Source organism: Lissotriton helveticus, chromosome 1_1 (genome assembly GCF_964261635.1).
Source record: "Lissotriton helveticus chromosome 1_1, aLisHel1.1, whole genome shotgun sequence".
Lineage (NCBI taxonomy): Eukaryota > Metazoa > Chordata > Amphibia > Caudata > Salamandridae > Lissotriton > Lissotriton helveticus.
The window spans coordinates 1,235,628,889-1,235,650,174 of record NC_136057.1 but is presented as its reverse complement, the minus strand read 5'-3'; positions in this window follow the sequence as shown (position 1 = coordinate 1,235,650,174).

Here is a 21,286-nt window from a genome sequence, read left to right as displayed (position 1 = left end):
TCCTCCGTTATTAGTCCATTATCTTGCCAAGTTTGTAGTCTCATTCCCAGCTCGTTCTTGAATCTAGGCGTCGGGTCTGAGTTTACACATAAGTAGTTTTTGGTGTTCCCTAGTTGTCGCATGGCTTCTTCAACATAATCCACTTTTTCCATGATTACTATGTTTCCGCCCTTGTCGGCAGGTTTTATCTCTATCGTAGGGTTTTCCTTCAAACTTTTTATTGCTTGACGTTCTGATTTTGATAGGTTTTCTTTTTTGGTATCTGCCGTTTGTTTCATTTGTTCCAGATCTGCCAGCACTAGTTCATAAAAGGTGTCGATTTTGTTGCCAGGGTTCATGATAGGGCAGAATTTGGACTTGTTATTGAACTCAGTTGGTATTCTCTTGCCAGTTGTCACATCCATTTCCTGTAGTAATTGCGTATCTGTTATTTCGGAGGCTTCTGTTTCATTAGCTAGTTCATACGCTGTGCGTAGACATGGAATTTCATTTGTCATGATTTCACTAGCTGTATCTGTAGATTCCTGGATGTTAGAGCCCGAGGATGTGGGAGGTGTCTGCTTTTTGTGTGGAAACTTCATGAAATGTTTTTGTAGTTTGAGTTTCCTTATATATATGTGTGTGTGTGTGTGTATATATATATATATATATAACAAGTCCAAAACACATCAACCGCCCACCCTAAGGAAAAGGAAACTTAATCAAGAACTAACTACATCTAACACAGTACTAGCCCTACACTAAAAGTACACTTAACACTAAATAACAAACTATTCTACGAAAGGATGGTACATAGGTGAGGGGAAATGTCGGCCTGTACATGGTGGGAAACAAAAATCAATTGCATATCAATAGGGCAACCTCAGGGTCCCTTTAGTGTCCATGAGGTGACCCTTAACATCATGATTGTCCCGTTCCAGTCGGGCCACCCGAACGTTAATATTGAACAGCAGCCTAATCTCTATGTGTCCTTCAGCTCTTGAGGATGTTCTCGGTTGAGCACTCTGTGAGGGGGGTAGTCTTTGTGTTGAAGAGGTGGGTGCAGCACGTGGAGCACGTGGAGCACCTCTAGATGGTCCTGGTACAGTTGACTTTTTCTTTTGTGTGCCACAATGTCATCCTGATGGGCCAGGGATTGGCTGGGACTGGCACTGGTGTGTTGTGGAAGCAGGCAGGGTAGCGTGTCGTTGTCCACCTTTCTTTGTGCTGTCTGATATGGACTTCCACCTGCTAAAAGCCCTCTCCTCACGGTACCTCTTTGCTCTTGCATTATATCCCTTTCCCACACGCCTAATGTGAAGGTAACGTTCCTTACGCTGGAGGAACAGCCGGTGCTCCTCGGGTGACCTTTTGTCTGAAAAAAACAAATACATGCCATGTTTCCTGACTCCAAAAACATGATGGCATTATGCATAATTGCCACACCAAAACTAATAAGCCATATGTTCTATGAACATCATCCTACAAAACACACAACACACATGATCTGACAAATCATAAACACATAATAGCCAGAATCAGAATAAGATGTTCATAACAATATGGTTATTCATTGCCTTGGACAAAACAGGCATGCAGTGAGTGACAACAGTTGTAGAATTGCTGTTTGCAATTTGGCTGTGTAAATGAACAACGATTGAGTCCAACAGGGGGAGTTCAGTAAGTACGAAGTTTAACAGGCCTATAGCAGACCCTGCCAATCCAACTACACAAAGACAGTAGGCTGCACAGTCTGCAAACATGTCAGATGACTCATCACAACAGTGGTAGTCATGTAGTACATTTGAGGAAATGGAAATTCATTCTATTAGGGACCCTTTGGATGTGTCAACACAGCTACACAACCATATTAGATCATGCACACATGTATTTGCAAATCTGTGGAACACTGCAAATAATTTGACATGCATGAAATAAAGAGGGCATATGTTGCATGAAGCATTGTGTAGCAGTATTAACCTGCTCTGCACATTTTTGTGCAATGACCCAATGGGACAGCAAAGCTGCTGCATGTCATTCACAAATTGGGTTGCATTACTTTTCAAACAGTGGCAATGTGAACACATTCATGCTAGTGCTAAGGAATGCACCTTCGTCCAACAGTGCTATGTCGTCTGACTTAAACACATGTTAGTGGATGTGATGCAAGGATCACTATCATGCACTTAATCCATTATTGAACTATTGTGTTTTTCATGTGTGACACACTCTGATGACCAACTTGCAAAATATGAATTGGAGAACTGTTGAGCATGTCACCGTAAAGAGCATATTTCAAAAATATTTTAGACACAGCCTAAAATTTAGACTCGCCACAATATTCAAGGTGCCTCTGTGATAATGGTTCGGTTTGACGACGAAGGGGCTTAGCAGTGTAACAATGTCAAACTCTCAACATCTAAATGTAGTGTGAAAAGATGTCTGATGCATGAGTTATCGTTGTCCTAAGTTGAATTTATTATTCCTGCTTTGGCACTGAGTCTGAGACAGTCTGTCCAAGACAATGTTGTAACACCAAACTTTGCTTTGGCAAAAGAGGTCTGCTTACTTACATTAGCATGGAAATGAAACACAGGATTCCTCATCAAATATAAAAGTATTGTATGGGACAGATTTATGTACCAACAATCTGTGCTACATTGGAAGAGTTTTCCTGGCAAACTTGAGGTTTCATCATGTCGGTCAGCCCTTTGTGAGACATGCTCACATTGCCATTGTGGTTATGTGACCTGCTCTTTGGGCAACTAACTGTCAATGTCAACTGGAACTGCTATTAGACATGACAATTACCAACATGCATATCAGTGCTGGGTGTCAACATATTACAGGTCTGTTAATACACATCATCATCATTACTCAAATGTATCTTCTGAAGTGTGTACAATCTGGGATGTGCCTACAATGGCTGGAGTAATGTACAACGTTTGTATTAACGGGCTAATAATTCAGTAGCTTAAACTATACTATATTCATGTGACAAATTATTCTATGCTGAGGAAAACTTTAACTCGAAGTAACACTGGACATGTAACATGTTCACAAGCTGACCTGTACACATTATACCATGTCAAGGAGCCATGATAATTTTGAGTTTTGGATCAGATCATACACAATACATCACATATGTGTCTGTCCATTGTTTCTAAATGACATATCAAATTGAACATGTTGGGAGTACACACAGACACAGCTTCCGTCAAATTATTGATTTATGGTGACATAGTTGCTACCATGGGGGCAAACATCATATGGTGATTGTAGTACATTCTATTTACTTTACAATAAGTTTGTATTGTCTTTTTGTCACTAGTTCATGTCAGCATGCCACATCACTTTGCAAATGATAACCAACAACTGACGTGACATGGTCAGTGGAACTCACTTATCATCATGTACAACAGTCTACAATTGTAATTGCCAGCAGCATATCTGGCACTCTTGCACAATCATGTCAGGGCGTATAGATGTTTGTGATGCTGCGTGATCGTCTCTAAGAGATGGCAATGACATAATCAAAATCATGGATTCTTTGCTTGTACATAGCTAGGGTGTTGTGAATCATATTAGGAGTTGCCACATCAAGTCAGGAAGGGCAATGCTGTCCCCCAGCATCACATGATGCTGATGTGCATAACTCTTGACTTGATGCAGCATCATCACACCAGAGGTGAGGTTCATGTGATGCACATCCAGACTATGTATAATGACATACAGGGCCTGTGGCATGACTTGAAAATGCCAACACATACAATCCAAAGGTAGAGGCGATGCACTCACCAGTGGTGTGTCTGTCCATGAATGCATCCACATCTCCTTGTGTGATCAAGAGTCTTCCAGCTGTAGAAAATGTATAGAAAGTGGAATTAATGTCATTGACATCACATTTTACAAGACTCACAAGCATAATTGATACAATTTCATTCACTGCAATAGTCAGGTGTGGTGCCACATTAAATACATGTTACAATCTGCTTAGCCTATTTTACCCACAACACGTGTCAATTTCACCCTGGTGGCCTAATGGACATCCCTGCCATGATCTGAGTAACATATCATACTACAACTTGTTCCACAGCTTCATGATTGATGATTTGGATCTCAAGCCTCAATATACGTGACGTTTGTAGGTCAAATCTGCTCTTTCCACTACACACAGGTGTTTCACGACCTTTGACATGTTGGTGACCTACATTGTGTATCTCACTGAGATTGACAGCCAATTGATCATGTGAAGTGTACCAATATCAAATCATGTAGGGGTGGCACAGTATATCATAACAGGCATGTATTTTTGCCATATGACAAATTCCATGAAGGGTGCATATATGTTGTGCTCAACCTAATTAGTGTCCTGTGGATTCTTCCTCTGATGTGATACAAAGTTGGTCATGTATTTACCACATTGTGGAATAAAAAGCCTTTTTAGGGGCTCACTGATGCACCGGTCCTTAAACCAACAAAGAATAAATTGTCACAGAAGCTGTAATATTGAAGAGAATACATTTATTAACCTCACATGAGGGAGACTGCATCAATACGGTACCCTCAGGCCACTGTATGAGACGGTCCCTGGAGTACAGAAACCATGGGCCTTTTATGGCCAGTTTATCGCTGAGTAAGCATAAAGACTCAAAAAGAGGCGGTACAAGCATACATGCGAATAGTTATTTTACATATATGGACTAACAGAAAATACTTAGTCAACAAAGTAGGAGGAGTAAAAAAACTGCTGACATCAGTTAAAATAGCCTGACAGTTACTTCAAGAGCAGGTGCATTCTCCCAGCTACAGGCCTTTCTGAGCATGTGCAGTGCTCTGGCTCAAAGCTGAAGGAGTTAACTATAACTGATGACTCAAACAGAATACAAGAACAGGCAACAGTGAAGAGGGAGAAAGTACAAGGGGAGTACATGGCTAACTAAAATGGCTGCTACAAACAAAATGGCTTCAGCTGATGCTAACAACGATTTCAGGTAGTTTCCACTGATGGCCATTTTAGCATTAGCTGAAGACATCCGGAATGAATTAATAGAAGCATGGAAGTTATCCCGCACATCTATCCTCATAAATCCATTAATATCCTGATCCATTGCTAGGTGGGCATTTACATCCTAAACATTTTGTTGAGCGGGTATATATATATATATATATAAGGTATAGTCAGGAGCACAAAGGGAACAGAGCATTTAGGTCATAATGAACACACAAATAGCAGGAGAAAATAATGGCTATTATTATAAACAGAACTATCAATATTTTCCAACCGCAAGCAGAGAGTAAATCCCAAAACCATCCTGTCCAATTCTAAGTTTCAGGGCTCCGATGTATTTCAGTGACCATCTATTTCAACTTCAGAATAGCCAACAGCACATGTCTAATATAATATCTTAATAAAAACATTTTTTAATAGACCTTGTCAGTGTTCTTTTTATGAGGGCTAGGGTATTAAAGATCACAAAAACAATCAATGTGTTGGGGGACCAGGAGGACCAAACAGGGTCATGGGAATTAGGCTGAGGAGCAGCAAAGGGCTGCTCCTCCTCAAAAATGGGACAACCAAAGGGGTACATTGCTAAAAAGTACTTGAAGAATAGAAGCAGCTGTACAACCAGCCAGAGGGGAGTCTTCTCCCTGTGTCCGTCTGAGCCTCACAGCCAGGCTCCTATCGTTCATCAAAAGTTATTTTTCAACGGTGGAGCTACCCAGCTTGTAACTCAAACAGACAATCAGGGCCCAAAGTTTATTTTCTTTCTTTCAGGATAGGGCACCCACCCTCCAGGGCAAATGCCCTCAGCGATCCTGTCCAGTGTCTCAGGCAGTGCACCTGTATTCCTCACTTTAATCTAACAGCACCAAAGGCACAGCACCTATACCCTGAACTCAAGTCCTTCCCTAACTCCAGTGTTGCTCCGCTGGCGCACTGCTCTTTTGTCGGGGCCTCAGGCTGTACCCAGTATGTCCAGGCACCTCTTGATCAACAAACAGAGGTGCAGACTTGCATTCACTTGAGGACCAGGTCTCAGAGGCCTGATGCTGAAGTATCTGAAGCAACCCTTGTTTCAAAGGGGGTCACCTCAAGCAAAAGCCTCCTTGCCGTCCTTGTCGGTCTGTGACTCTCTCAGCTGGGCATCAAAAACTGGATCCACGCAAAGAATTCTCCATCCTGATTTATGACCCCATCTTTCGTCCAAGACAGAAATAGGTGTACACACTTCACGGTTTTATTACAGGCCCCAGTGCTTCCGGTGTTCTACCTTCACTGTGATCCTAGTTCCCAGCAATGGCTGTGCTGGTTCCCATTACATCGACTCCAGCTGGATCAGCGCTGACTCCCCAGGCTGAATCTGATGTCCGGGCCCCTGGTTGTAGGGCAGCAGATATCTATTGATGGACAGAACAAAAGATCTTTAGACAAGGCATATAAATAATCTATCAGCAGAGAGGATACTCTATTTCAGAATACTTCTTTAGTCTTGGGGCGCCCCATACATTAGCAAGGCACCCAAGAACCACTTCCTCTATCTGAGAGTAAAAAAAACAACCTGGACCTATTAGCGGGTATAAAAGGAACGTTTTGGTGAACTGACCAGAGTAAAACATATAGTTCAATACACTTCTACTTATGAACCTTCCACTACTTGTACAGGACTGCAGACACTTCTAAAATTATTTTCCTTACTTAAAAACTCCTAGATTTTACGCTTAGGACCATGCTCTCATGTTATAGGCGCAGCAGGAAAATCTAAAAACTGCTAATTTAACAGGGATTCTTATTCCATAAATAACTAACAAAACCTCAACATAGTGGGTACATGAATTTCTCCAGCAGTACCTGTTGTGGCAATCAAACTCCTATAAAGCAATATTTTCCTTCAAAATGTTTGCTGAGGATCACAGGGGCATCTTTCCTAATATTGTGAACCCTTGTGCATTCTACTTTTCATGATCTGGATTATGTAACATCTTTTTCAAAGAAAAAAAACCCTATTCACCAGCTCTAATAAGGGCTGTCAGCTCAATTACACGGACTAACTAATAAGAGACTAGCAATGCCCTTGCAAAACTGTATATAGCATGAGAATAACATAAACAATAATGGTGTTATCACCTGAGAATTTTAGAACAAAATCTACCCACATATGGTCCCCATTAAAGGTCAAATAAGGGAACATCAATCTAGACTACTCATCCTTTCATAATTTCATTAGACAGGATGAACAGTAACATTACATATTTTTGTATTCATTTTTTATTAATCTTAACAATTTTAAAACAGCATTACTGAATAGCCAATTAGATGTTTCATGGCCATTCTCAGACAGCTTAGACAGGCTCAAACTTGAGTGAGAAAAAAAAAGAGAGAGAAAGAGAGAGAGAGAGAGAGAGAGAGAGAGAGAGCACACGAATAAAAAAAAATGACAATGTGTCACTTAATTTTGGTTACCCTTAATTTGCGCAGGAGCGAGTCTCCTCTCCCATTTGACAGTAGGTAATTGAAACAGGTGCCCTCCTGTCGACAATATTTACCCTCCTTTTTGGCAGCTGGGCACAAGCTGTGTAACACAATAGCACATTAATGCAAACTTTATTTCATAGCCTTTTGATCTGGCCCTAGCACAACAATTTTGAGTGAAACCCCATAATTTCTGTATGCATGGCAGAGCTATTCTCTGCATATGGTTTACAGACACTACTATCCCTTGATAATGTTATTCAATAGTATAAACCCCACCTGCATATCTCCTCCCCTTTTATTATGTCTCAAGAAAACAGTGATATCCCCATGTGCTCCTAACAGAATATGCAATATTTCATTTAGCTAATGTTACCTAAAACAGATCTGTAGTGTCCAATCTTGTTCCAGGAAGGCTTAATCAAGGCCATAACTTTATTGAAACAACTAAGTAAATTCTTCCATTTCTTAAATGTGGTTAAATTACTAATGGCGATATCCTAAATATGATTAATATGAATTTGAGAAGTAATTTTGACCTTAATTTCCCTGAGCATATTATAGCCTCAGACATCATTAGAGCAACATTTACATTACCTGTAGTGTTTTACCCTACAATGTTAGAATCAGGAAATGTAATTAATATAAAGGAATTAAGTTGTTAAACTATTCTGTAACATTACAACCTCCCATAGTGTAATGTGGAAATCACACACTGACAGTGACTCTCTGCGTGGACATTTCACGTTCAGTAGTACTGGTCAGTTCTAAATACAGAACTTGGCTTCTGACCCTTAAATCTGTGGTCCCCCGTCTGAGAAAGGCTGGCAATCACATTTGAAAGTATCTCTCGAGAAGAATTACTGAGGGGCGTCCGTCCTTATATTTGAAAGGTAGGATCTAACTTCTGCTGTTTTTTTATACTTAGTTTTATTTGTGTGCAGTGTGGTGTGTGCCCTCTAGCAGTTTAGAGGCCAGTAGCTTTTTCTGCACTTGCGTGTGTGCACTGCTGAAGCCTGAGGTCAATTTGAAAACAGCCCTGGGTGCAAGGACTGTTTTTAAAAAGTAAATTGTGTTCAATCTCGACTTTGCTGGTAGGGGCACTTAAAAATGGATAACCTACAATTTTGTGGCATAATAGGGACCCCCAGGGTCTCCCCTAGGTATCCCAGGGGTGGAGGGTCAGAAATGTATATGGTACACCCTTATAAAATGAGTTTTTATTTGCCTGGGTAAAGTGAAATTTCACATTTCACTCTCCACATTGTGGTAAAGTGCTGCTCAAATTCGACTTTGATGCTAGGAGCTTATATATATTTCACCGTAGGATTATTAGACATTATAAAGATCATAAAAAAGTAAAAACGATTTTAATGGAACTATTTTTAATAAATATTTTTCATGTAGTCATTTGTTTTTTAATAATGATCACTAGCTCTTTTGATGTTCCCACATATGAAAAGCAAGCTTTATTCCTTTCCTTTTGCCTCTAAATTTATTTATAACCTAAGCACAGAAGCTTTACTGAAACATAAAAAGTTTGTGTCACTTTTTAAAGGGCAGTAACATTTTACCATCAGAACCAAAGATGTGCTTTTTTAGAAAAGCAACAAGAAAGAAAGTCCTTACTTTTAATCCTTTCTCTTTTATCCAAAATAATGAAGCTGTATTTCTAACTTTTAAAATCAGTAATCTTTAATAGACGTGCCTTCATACCATGCTGTACTAACTTAAAACCCAGTTCCCACAGCTTGCTCTATAGCTTGTGGCCGGGCATAGCCATGTGTTGTTTACTCAGCTGTACTTTACGACCAGCAGGCGTTAACTTCTTAAGCTTTTTCAGGAGAAAAAGGCCTTGGTACATTGTAATGTCCGCACAGAAACCCCAAAAAGATGACAACCCACTCATTACCTCTGTTTATTCTGACAGACAGCTTCCTTCGGACAGACAGCTTTGAACAGCTGTTTAAAAGCTCTTTTTCTAGCTCCGGGAATTGAGCACATTTCAGTCTATTTAAAACCCAGGCATTCCAAGCCAGTACAAATCTATCATTTTGCAATGTGCTTTTATTTCAGAAGCAACCAATTACTCAGCTGATGTGAATACCTTTTAATTTAATTTAATTTAATGTATCTAAGGATAATGCTGTAACATTTTGTATTGAGTCCTAGTGTGTACAGCAGAGAAATTTGTTTTTTTTCTTTCTATGAGGCCTATTTTTTCCTATTGAGTGTTAATTCTAATGTTTCTTTACAATTGTGGCAATATTCACACATCTATACTTTGTTACTGTTTTACTTCTAATGGTAGCATGCAGCTGTTTAGCATATGTTATATAATTAGTTCCTTGAATTTTAAAATGTAATTCTTTCAATGACATTTGCAGAACAGAATTACGACAACAAAACAAATTGAGTTAATTCCAGAAATTTTCAAGAAGGGGGCCCACACTCAGAACACACAATACTGCTTGTTAAGGCAAGCCATTTTCACACATAAAACATAGTCACTACACACTGAAACAAGTTCTTCACAAGCATCACCACCGGTGTCAGTCCACCAACCACATAGACACACAAAAAAACAATTACCCACAAATCAACACTTAGGACAAAAGCAAGAGACAGCCCAGAGACTGTACTCAAACCAACCCATTTGTAAATACCAATAGCAAGTCATATTTACAAACAAAAGGACTCTAAAAAAAGTACAGAGATTACACCAAGACAAATAGAAAGCCAAAAGACTGCCTTGTTCAAAAAGACCGGCTCTAACCTCAGACCTTTTCCAAAATACACCAAATTACCAGTTGGGCTGGCAGAACACTTAAAAGCGCTCCGTTCACCACTTATGAGTTTTACTAAGTGCATAGATCAGGATCCTTATTTTTACATATATTTGTTCCACAGTGTACTATACATTATGGAAGAAATACCCTACTTATTGTACATAAACCTATTTAGGTATCCCCTCATAGGGGAGTCAGCTCAGTACTTTCTAAATCCATAATGGTACCTCAAAGACAGCAACATTTTCTACGAAGTGTGCTTGAAACAGGCATGTCAAAAATATTATAGTATATATAATATTATAACAAAGTAGTACTTAACTCAAATAGTGTACTGTTCAAGAATTAAAAAATTAGAGAAAAATCTCCACATTGCCTGCCTTTATTTGCTGCACCAAACGAACAAACAAACCAAAATCTTGGCCAAGCTATACAAAAGTGTTGCATCGCGACCTTACCAAACAAAAGTCTCCAGCTTCCAACTGCCAGTCTCCAGCTTCCAACTGCCAAGTTCTGAGTGACCTAACGTTCGTTTGGAAATACTCATGCCAAAGAAGATCTCAGTCGGGACCGGCCATCACCTAGAGTGTCAGATCGGTCTGCAAAGACAAAGGGCCTCCTCATGCAGGGCACCTTCCACAGTGGATTCCTGCCTTCCGTCACAACCGCACTCTTGGATGGCCGCTTCTCCAATGAGTCCCACACTTGGGCGCCAATTTGTGGAATAAAAAGCCTTTTTAGGGGCTCACTGATGCACCGGTCCTTAAACCAACAAAGAAGAAAGTGGCATGGAAGCTGTAATATTAAAGAGAATAAATGTATTAACCTCACATGAGGGAGACTGCGTCAATATGGTACCCTCAAGCCACTATATGAGGCAGTCCCCGGAGTACAGAAACCATGGGCCTTTAATGGCCAAATTATAGCTGAGTAAGCCTGAAGACTCAAAAAGAAGAGGTACAAGTATACACAAGAATAGTTATTTTACATATATGGACTAACAGAACATACTTAGTCAACAAAGTAAGAGGAGTAACAAAACTGCTGACATCAGTTAAAATAGCCTGCCAGTTACTTCAAGGGTAGGTGCATTCTCCCAGCTGCAGGCCTTTCTGAGCATGTGCAGTGCTCTGGCTCAATACTGAAGGAGTTAGCTGTAACTGATGACTCAAGCAGAATACAAGGGCAGGCAACAGTGAAGAGGGAGATAGTACATGGCGAGCACATGGCTAACTAAAATGGCTGCCACAAACAAAATTGCTTCAGCTGATGCTATCAGCTATTTCAGCTAGTTTCCACAACATTGCCTGCCGACAATGAGTGCAAGGTGATCCATTAGATCGCCTCACAACCCACGCAATCCTGCCACCGGTGCTTCCACTGCTGGACAGTCCTGTCGACACTAAACGCATTGAGCATTTTCTCCTGGATGTGCTCCATCATAACTTTCCATACTTTCACATTGTATCCCTGTAGGATACGTCCCCCAGTCTCTGCAGGTAACTCTGGGCAGGTAAAATGTTACCAGCCAGAGGAGGCCCCCAAGTCCCCCTGGGACATCCCGATCTCCCTACCCTGACTCAAAATTTCCTAATACACTGTTGACCCCGGGCAAACCAAGGAATACCCACAAATAACCCCTAATAACTATGGAAAATTACAAAGATACCCCTGAGACGTACATCCGATGAAACAATCAGACAGTCACACAAAACACATATGGATAGAGACACAGGACTCAACAAGCACAGTATGGACACTACACACAAAACTCTCTCTACAACACCAACACCAGTAGACAACTTCCAACACCTCCACAACTCACAAAAGACACTAACAGTGTGGTTGAAAGATAGAGTGAAAGTGTGAGTGGAACAGGATGCAGACTGACATCATTTCCTGGCAGTTTGCGGCCCGTTTACATGCTTTGTGGCAAAATTAAACACACCTAGGGGTAAGCAGGAAGATTTCATGGGTATACATGTATTTTGCAAGTATTTCCTGTGCCAGAATTGAAAAATATTACCACAAACATGGATTTGCGTTGTTTTTTCCCACTTATTGATACTTGATCAATATATGTACCATTTTATCTGATGTGTCTGGACTAACAACAATATATATTTGTGATGTGATCTTTGTGTTGTACCTTTGTGTAGTCTATCTCAACTGTACGGGTATGAGTGGTCCTGAGCTAATAGGAGGCACTAGTTACTCACATTGATGTCTGTTCATGACTGGTCATGTGTGGACGTAAACATATGCCACAGTGTCACACATTAGGCTTAGCATTGGTGGTATGTGTCACTACATGTGAGCCTCTTACGTCACACATTGCTGTGATGTCTGTGCCAGTTAGATGGTCATGCTACACAAATGTACTTGACCAACTGGCTGTCAATACTTGTCTATGATATTTGCAATGCAGCCTGCAATGCGCTGCTATGACTGCACATTCACATTTGAGTTTATGAATAGCTGGAGGCACCCAGGGGCACATTGATGACAGTCTGTGCTAATGCACCCATGACTTCCTTTTCTAAAGATATTTCTATGCATTTCATGCAGTGCTATGTATTACATGGTCTATGACCTTGTATGGACACTTATGTTATGGCTGGACAGATACCATTGTAAGTAAATTATGGTATTGTGTCTTCATATATTATTAATACCCTATGGGCTACAAGATCCTACAGGGACAGCTCAGATAATGCATAGTTAAATGTGTGTGATAGCAGAATGAAGTGGAAACTTCCTAATTATGCATAGCTCACCAGTCCCCACTCAGCCATATACAAGCATATTGAAGACCCAGATTCCCATGTGAACATGCTAGTGTTACTTTGGAACAGCAACGCTGTACTTTGCATGTCACAATCCTTGCAACATCAAAAATAGCGATGCCTGTAAGCACAAGCCTTTAGATCATGCTGTGCCTTTGTATGAGACCCAGATGTCTAGACACAGATACTGCTGAGTTACAGTAGAATGAAATGGATGACAATGCCTGCATTGTGCGTGATATGGTGGGCCCAGTTTCTTGCCATTGTTGCGTGAGCAATGAACATTACCTGATGGCAAGGATTGTCATCTTATTGTTTTAATATTGCTGACATGTGAATTATGCATGGTGCAACTTGTGGTGATCATTGAAGGTACTACTGTTAATGTACAATGGTTAGTATGCATTGCAGGACACACACCAAGAGGACACTGGTGTTACAGAGTAGACATCCTATCTCTTTGAATGGCCTCTCAACTACATTAAGCACGAGTAGAATGCACTGTCAGTCACTGGTGAGGATGAGGCCCATCTATTCTACAAGACTTTGGATGCAGGGGAAATGTGAGTAGGCAAATAAGAGTGTTTACTTGCATCCCATGTATCAGTAGTTTAAAATGCATAGTTTGCGTACCATGCTGTACCTTGGATTGTATTATCTGGACTCAACACTGATTATGCTGGCTGAGTCAGTGACTCAGAGAGGGGGTTCTGATGTGACATCTGCTGTAGTATTGATGTTTTGAAGATGGTTGTGTGTGAAGCAGAGGAGGCCCATGGGTTGTATCTGCACATTATCCGTAAAAATACTGCTTGTACGTAGCAGTTTTCCATGGACAATATGGGGCATGTGATCTGCTTGCCACTGTTGCCATTCACGAGGCAAACATGTGGTACAGCCTATCTTCAACACATGTTAGGGAGCACTTTGTGTATGTTGGTTCTCCATGGATGCAATTGAGACCAATATTTTTGTCTGGCATATCCCAGACTGTGGTGGAGTGTATTAGTATCCACATAATACTGTTACATGAACCATACATGATAGCTGGCCAGTTTGCACAACCCCATTTCATGATGAGAATGTGTACATGTAAGGCTGTAGTGGAAGTGCAGTTTGTGCGCTTGTGAATAGCAATGGTCTTAGACTTTTGGGTGTGAGTGTGTGTATGTGCCCCTCCTTAAATTTTCTTACATTTCTCCCATTTAGCAATGCACAATCTCCCCTTGTCCCTTCCACATTAACTAAGTTAATTTATAATATGTGTGCAGAGATCTCTACCACTTTAAAGGAGATCACTGTACACGTAGAAAGGGGAGGCGATGGCAGAAGTCTCTGGCCATTGGCTTTGTAGTATGTGAGCAGTAGTAGATTAGTAGTACAAAATGTAGTTTGTAAATGAGACAGAAAAAAGACAAAAGGTTTCTATATTGCAAATAAACACTTTTGTATTTAGGGATAATTTGAACCATTTGGGTAAAATATCAAAAGGAGGGATCAGGTCAACACAGTAACTTTTGTTTCCATTATATTGAATAAATGTAATTACAATACTTCTGTGATCAGGTGTATTTATCTGAGCTAGCACTAACTAAATATTTGCAGTTTTGCTTAATTCAAGTTTTTCAGGCAAGAACTAAATTGATATGAAAGCTTAATTTACTTGATCTACTGTATTCCAGATCACATAAACACCCAAAAGTTCTAAAATGTATGTAAATAACTCCCTCCAGAGATTCAGTTTTTAGCATTGTCATTTGTTATATCATTCCATATATGATGCTTTAAGGGAGTCTTATCAGCACTCCTTAACTTGTGCAATTTTTTAATAAATAGAGCTTCGATTGATTGTGATCGATTCTTTAGGCTGTATTCCCGCCTAATTTGAGCCTGGGAAGTGGACCATGGGAGTCTGAATATTGATCTATATGTGTTGCATTGAACATGGACAAAATGCTTTCCTAACTTCTCTTGAAAAGCTTGAGAGCCACAAGTCAACAATAGCATTTACTTAGTTTTGACCAATATTATTAGGGGGGATAGCAGGTCCTGTTTGCTAGGGTGCTGAAGCTGCGAGGCTATTTAATTTGTTGTAGTTGTGCTGAAGAGCAAACGTACACACATCATACAATTGACATGTGTGAACGTCTAGTCATAATCCAGATCCAGGTGGTGCACCTTCTGGGGGCTAAGATGAATCATTTCATCACCGTATGGCCCAAAACAATATCCATTCCTGTTGTCATATGTTGCATGTTGAGATGTTAGTGCTGTACCGAGTGTATTCCGTGTAGCACTTCACGCATATGAACATCGGTTCTCCGTTTGGGTGTGAGAACACACAGCTAGAGTTATTGGATGAGGATGTAGCCCGTTCTACCCCTTCATTGCCATGAGGCAATCTTGTTGTGGTGCATGTGACATAGACAATTCAGTGACATTTCTTTGGTAGGTACATGGTCCTACACACACATTGTTGTGTGCTGCTGTCTTGGCATTTGTCCCATATCTGGCATATGTGCCCTTGTTTGTGCTTCTGTGACACTCGCGTTGTAGAATGATACATGCACAGTGAAAAATGCATGTCATGTGACTATTGATTATTACAATGGCACATGTGTCAGCTTGTGAGTTGTTCACAATTTCAGTTGTTGTTTTACTGTGTGTGCCTGGTGTTTGAGGTATTCACAGAACTATGTGTGGGTCACTTTGATGGGTGTCATCAGCCACGGCTAGAGTGCATATCCTTGATCACCTGAAACATATAATGGAGAGCGATCAGTATCGAAATATCGAGGGACAAAATATCAAATTATCAAAATATCAACGCCACAATATTGAGGGACAGAATATAGAATGCCTATCTACAAACAGGTAGGTACTAAAATATCGATTCCAAAATATAGAATGTTAAAATATAGTTAACTAAAATATTGAATTTTTTAAATGTATTAAAATACTAAACATGTAATTAAATAATGAACTTAATTAAATAAAACATAATTAAAATAATGTAAAAAAGCTTAAAATGTAAAAATAATAAATGAAATGTAAAACATTTTTTTAATATACAATTACCTAATATTATAAAATAATTATTAATTTTAATTATAAAACATTTAGAACATTAATACAAATATATTGACATAAATATATAAATAAACATATTATATAAATATAAAAATAAATAAAATATAATAATTAAATTAATTAAAATACATTTTTTATGGTAATTAATAATGAGTGCAACAGTAGTGAAAACCTTGGATAGCGTAGGGGTAAAAATTACTATTCCCACTCCAAAGAGTGCAACAGTAGGGAAAGCGTTGGATACCATAGGGGTAAAAATTACTATTCCCACTCCAGTGAGTACAGCAGTAGGGAAAGCGTTGGATAGCGTAGGGGCAAAAATTACTATTCCCACTCCAGTGAGTGCAACAGTAGGGAAAGCGTTGGATAGCGTTGGGTTAAAAATTACTATTCCCACTCCAGAGAGTGCAACAGTAGGGAAAGCGTTAAATAGCGTAGGGGTAAAAATTACTATTCCCACTCCAGAGATTGCAACATTAGGGAAAGCGTTGGATACCGTAGGGGTAAACATTACTATTCCCACTCCAGTGAGTGCAACAGTAGAGAAAGCGTTGGATAGCGTAGGGGCAAAAATTACTATTCCCACTCCAGAGAATGCAACAGTAGGGAAAGCGTTGGATAGTGGAGGGGTAAAAATTACTATTCCCACTCCAAAAAGTGCAACAGTAGGGAAAGCATTGGATAGCGGGGGGTAAAAATTACTATTACCACTCCAGAGAGTGCAACAGTAGGGAAAGCGTTGGATAGCGTAGAGGTAAAAATTACTATTCCCACTCCAGAGAGTGCAACAGTAGGGATAACATTGGATAGCGTAGGGGTAAAAATTACTATTCCCACTCCAGAGAGTGCAACAGTAGGGAAAGAAAATATTTAATATTAAAATAAGATTAAATTAATTATCAATTCCAATAAAAAATTTATTAAACATAATGACCAATTAATAACAATTAAACAAATGTATTACCAATTAATAAATTCATTACCAATAAATAATTAATTATCAATTAATTAATTATCAATACATATAAATAAAATGTAATATTTAATTTACTATAATTACATTACTTCCCACCCTATTCCCCTATAAACCCACAACCCGCTCTTAATAATAAAAAATACGATTAACAGAATTATCAATTAATCAATTAATAAAAAATAATTACAAATTTATAAAATGCAATTACCAATTAATAATTAATTATCAATCAATTAGTTATCAATACATATAAATTAAAATTAATATTTAATGTAATATAATTAAATGACTTCCCACCCTATTCCCCTATAAACCCACAACCCGCTACGGAAATAAATTACGCAAAAATGTAATTACATAACATTCATTATTTAAAAAAAATTAAACATACATTAGAAAAAGAATACATAATTTTACCACATATACTACCATACATAAGACTATTTTTTTTTCGATATTATGTTAATCTATATTATAAAATTCGATATTGTGGAAATCTATATTATAAAATTCGATATTGTGGAATTCGATATTTCCTACCCCAATTTCGATATTCTGTCCTATCTATATTTTGATAATTCGATACTCTGTTCATTCAATATTTTTGATTCGATATTCTGTCCATTTGATATTTTGGAATCGATATTTAGGGTGTTCACCAATGGAGAGATGTGTCCATTAGTGTATGTACCTAATGTGTTTGCAGAGTGACTTTTTTGGAGTGTGTGCATTGGGCAATTTTGTACTTTCTGGTTTGTCATGTGGAGCTTCAGACAATCTAACTGCATCACTGAAATTAACTTGCCAATACTTAACAGCCTGCACATCACCATGTTGTCATCGTCCGGGTCCTGTGTATTACCTCCATGTTGTGACTGTCAGGATGTATGGGTCACTAAAAAGAAATTTGGGTTTCTCTTTACAGGCCTGTCTAACATATGTCTTGTATATTTTGCATTGGGTGCTTGTGCCTATTGTTTGTACTTGTTCCAAGGTATGTCGTATTGCATTGGGTACATGTGCATTTTCACATATTTGATCTACCTGCTTGTGTACTTGAGGTGTATGGTGTGTTCAGTTTCTACTTACCAACAAGCAGTCCATTTCCACATGCTCCATTCTCAAACTGCTTGTTGATGATCGATTGGCGAAAGATGTAGGAGTCATTCACACTCCCAGAAAACTTAGCGACAACATTGATGAACAGGCCCAGGTTGTCCACAATTGCCTGAACATTCATTGAGTGTGTGCTTCCTGTTCCTGTATATATGTGCAGTGTCTGCAGGAGGCACAAGTAGAACATGGGTGCAGTCAATTGCCCCCAACAAAAGCGGAAACCCAGCAATGTCATAGAAGCCTTGCTTGTTGTCAAGTTGTTCCTGTGCAGTGTTAGGCTTATAATGGCATCCAAGACAGTTGGGAGGAACCTGGAGAAGGCTGACTGTGAGGCTCCACCCACTCAGGCAGTGGTTGGGTGAGGCCAGAGCCCAACATGCGCAGAACTGCAAGTAGCTTTGTCTCTTGAGTGATGTTTGTACAGTGCTGTAATGGTGCGTGCAGCCTTGGCGCTATCTGGGTGAGTATGCATAGGATCGAGATCCTTATGAGTCTGTAGTGGGTTATCACATACTCTGGCAGGAGGTCTATCAGGGTGATGCGTTGGTGGTAGACCAGCTCTCTTCTGAGGCGCTGCCTCTGTGGTGGTCCTGGTGACAGTGGCAGTGGTGGTTGTGATCTTCTTAGAGCTTCAAGCTTCAAGAGTAGTACCTCCATGACGCCGTTAGGTAAGCAAATGAGGGTGTAGGTTAGTCTCCCTTATGTATAGGTGTGTTTACACCATTGCTTAGGCCAGCTTTTTACTGGTCTTAAAAATCAGTCCCTAACTGCGGCACGTTTTGCACGGGAACCCCCACCTTGCATATCATTTTTGTTAAGTCACGCTAACAGAAGTGGCGATCCTAAAAATGCATGTTTAAGCCAGAAAACAGCCGCTAACTGCAGTTACCAGCAACGTGTAACTATAGCGATAAATAAAAAGAAGCCATAACGTAAAAAGATTTACGTTTCGGCAGCGTTAACTTCTTGTACATATAGCACTCAGTCTCCATTATCTTCATAACTTTTCAGTGACTACTTACAGAGACGAGTTTTAATAAAAAAAAATTAAAATGTGCTTTGCTCTCTCGGGACTCACTGCTATTAGCTTTGAACATGTTCAAGTTAATTAGTTTTTCCCAGAACACCCTCCTTCTTCCCTGGTCTGCCTCCCCCTTTTCTGCCAAGCACGTACCCTTCTTGGCACCTGCTAAGGCCACGCTCCTACAGGAGCATGGCGGGTGTTATTGCAAAACTTTCTGGACTTCCCACAGTCTGCCATACTGTGGTTATCGGTGTCCTGGGCGCTGAATGCTTTACCCTTGCTTTGTGCTGTCACCTGGGCTTCGATTCAGGAGATCATAAATAGCTTTTACGCTCTTCATGAAGTTCTACATGGCTCTCCAGTTTGTGCTGTCAATATACCTGCGAGGATACCCCCTCAGCCTAGCCCAAATATACCACAAATTCGGTCACTGCACCAATAAGCCCTCTCTAACGCTAAGCGAGAAGTGATATATCAAAAACTTACATATACATGAGAAGGTGAATTAGGTGATCCCTCTGCCTGGTAAATACTCTACCACTGTGCATTACTTTTTTATTGATTTTGTACCCATTGACTGGATCCTTCATGCAGAGGCCCAGCACTTAGTTGACACTTGCCAAATCGAGAGAATCCCAAAAAGAACCAGAGCCTTGTGGGCTCACAGATCCTTTGTTTTCAGCATTAGTTTGGTGATATGCTCTTCCTTTCATCATCAAAAGTTATTCACATTATAGGTACAAATAAATATTCATTGTAACTTAAGAGGCAAACATTTATTTGAAGGCTCTTTCTTTCTGCCTGAAAACACACGGATACTTCCAGGTTGATTTTAAACCAAACAAAAGTTATTTGTGCTACGTTGTACCAGGAGGAGAGGGAAACGGCTATAAAAGCAGATTTCACCTCGAAATGCGTATGAAACGGACCCCCGGGTGTGGTGCGTACACCCAATGATTGCAGGGGTACGGTGCATTGGGGTACGGTGCGTACACCCCCGGATTTCAGGGGTACGGTGGGTATGTCCCCGTGCGTACACCCCATGATTGTAGGTGTACGGACCATAGGGGTACGGTTTGTACACCCCAAGGTCGTAGGTGTACGGTGTGTACACACCGTGTATACACCCATTGATTTTAGGGGTATGGTGCGTATGTGATAGTGTTGCCCTCCGTACGAATTGCTCATATGCGACGTTTAACATACGAATCACGTACTTATTCCCCGGTCCGGATCGTACTTGGTGGGTCGTACAGCATTTTTACGATTTGTACGGTTCACTGTCCGGGTCATATGATTCGTACGGATTTACACTTTATTTTTGTACGGTTCGCAATGATTCGGACGTATTTTCTCACAACGGATCGTACTACGCGATTCGGATGGATCCGTACGATTCATACGGAAATGGCTACGAATACAAATCGTCGTACGGATTCGTTTCCCGAATCGGAATCGACCCCCAACTGTGGACTGAAAAGCAAAAGGATGCACCTTCACACGGACAGCTCTTCACTTCTTATGTGCTTTTGAAATAGCTTTGTCAACGAAAATATTAATGCTTCTTTCTATGAGGCAAGACACTGTGGGGCTTATTTACAAACCCCATGCGTTACCGGTAGGTTACTTTTTCCCATATTAACAGTGACGCGCTGGTGGTACAAGGGGCTTGTAAATAAGTTGCTGTGCAAATCAAACAATCCTTAACAAGAGATAATTGCCAAAATTACATTGGAAATAGCTTACAGTTATCAATAATCGGCAGAGGTAATTTTTTAAAGATGAACATCCTCCCTAGGGTGCTGTATTTGTTTCGAGCTATTCCATTGATTCCTGATGAGAAGGTCCTCAAAATACTAGAATCTTTTATTTCTAAATTTATGTGGCAACAGGGTAAAATTAGAAGATCCCTGAAGCTTCTGTCACTACCTCAGAACAGAGGAGGGTTAGCAATTTCAAACATTCTGTTTTACCTCTGGGCTTCATTTCTCCAACAGATGGCCCCGCTTCTATATGCTAATCTGAATCCCAGTCCAGAGAATCTCGAGGCTG